Raw genomic sequence first — 1780 nt, forward strand, 5'->3', positions numbered from 1 at the left:
AGTGAGCATTCCTTTGCTGAATGCTCATTCATCTTACAGAAAGCTGGAGAGAACTCATGCTAGGCACTGACTGTTTTTAGCTAAGGTATTTGCTTTCAGGAGTGGATTTCCTATAGTATATGATCCAAAAGCAGAGACACAGCTAACCAGCTGCTCTTTGCGGTAACCTACTTAATGTTCTCTTCTTTTTTAAGTTCCCATGAAATTGCTTAATGTTTTCATCTGTCGGCTTTACTATTTTCTCCTGAGTGCCTTGTCCCAGAAATTTATTCTATTGCATAAGTTTAATAAGGTAGAGGATCTGGCTATGCAGATCTCTGAGGATGTACTTTACTTTGAGGAAGACTCAAGCAAAGTAGCCCCTCAAAGTTTCTTTGTGAAACAACACACCCCAATTTTGCTTTTGAGAATGAAACAAAGTAACTGTTTGGCTTTATTTTGCCTGTATTGACCAGCACTGTCACAGACCTCTTCCACTTCTATTCAAAGCAGACAATATGATATGAAATACTTTGTCAAGGCAAATTGCACTGCCTCTTCCCCTTGAGGAAAATAATCACGTTGATTCCATGGCATGAATGTCGTTACTGAGGTGAATCCAAGCTACCTTACCCAGGCTTAATAGATGGCCCTCAGCTAACCACATTCCATTTATGACACTAGGTTGTCCTCCCCTTGGTATCTTAGCAACCTGACTTTATAGGAAAGAGGAGGCATTTTCTCAAATACAATATTACTTCCATTTCTGAGGAGAATTTTTGGGCAAGAATATTCACCTTTTTTAAAACCATCAACGCTCTTCTGAAGTTCAGACATAATATGCAACAAATTACTCTAAGGCAGATGAGTTTCTAGAATTTGACAAAGGAAGATCACCCAGTTGGATTAAGTCATCTAAGTCATCTAACTCAGTAGCATCTGTCCATTTCATTAAGACCAGAACTGTCCATCTGTGTCACAAACTAGTAACTTTGTTTCTTGTGATTGATGGTGTGGCTTTCAAATACAAAATATTTACTTCTTGAAAAATGTTCCTCCAGTCTCCAACAGGAATACATCAGAAGCAGCCTTGGTGGTGTAGAATATTAGAAGCAAGTGGACTAGAGAAGGAATTGAAATTAGAGTTTTTAAGAAGAAACTACAAGGGGAAGGAAAAACAGCTTAATGGGGATCCTAACACAATATGTCATTATTATCTTTTTCTTCTTTCTAGTTGATAAGCTGTCATCAAACAAACTGATGATTCAGACTTTACTTTGCGGACAATTTGCCAGTGAGACAGTGAGTGAGATGTGATGAGGCAAAACAGAGTATGCTTGCTTTGTTACCAAAAGTCAGTCCTGAGGGTGTTTCTGAGCAGATGAAATACATCCAGAAGGAAAAGGCAAACAGCAAACAGAAGTGTTCTCACAGCATTATCCAGTAGGGTACTGTGTAATGACCTATATCTCTAAATATGTTTCCTCTATAGAGATTTGCACTAATCCCTTTCATCCTGAGTTTCATAGTTTTGGACGGATGTGGAAAATCCAAATAGTGGTGCTGGAGAAAGGGAACTGCTTAATTCCAAGCCATTTATAACATGGTCTCCAAGGGTTCATCTTGTGAGAGAGAGAGAGATGAAGCCATAAGTGCTACAATCTAAACCAGTGTTTCTTTACCTTGGCGCCTTTAATTTGTGGGAACTTCAACTCCCAGAATTCTGGGAGCTGAAGTCCCCACATCTTAAAGTTGCCAAGGTTGAGAAACACTGATCTAAGCATTTAGAGAACAATGGCAT

This window comes from Candoia aspera, chromosome 7 (assembly GCF_035149785.1).
Source record: "Candoia aspera isolate rCanAsp1 chromosome 7, rCanAsp1.hap2, whole genome shotgun sequence".
In the NCBI taxonomy this organism is placed as follows: domain Eukaryota; kingdom Metazoa; phylum Chordata; class Lepidosauria; order Squamata; family Boidae; genus Candoia; species Candoia aspera.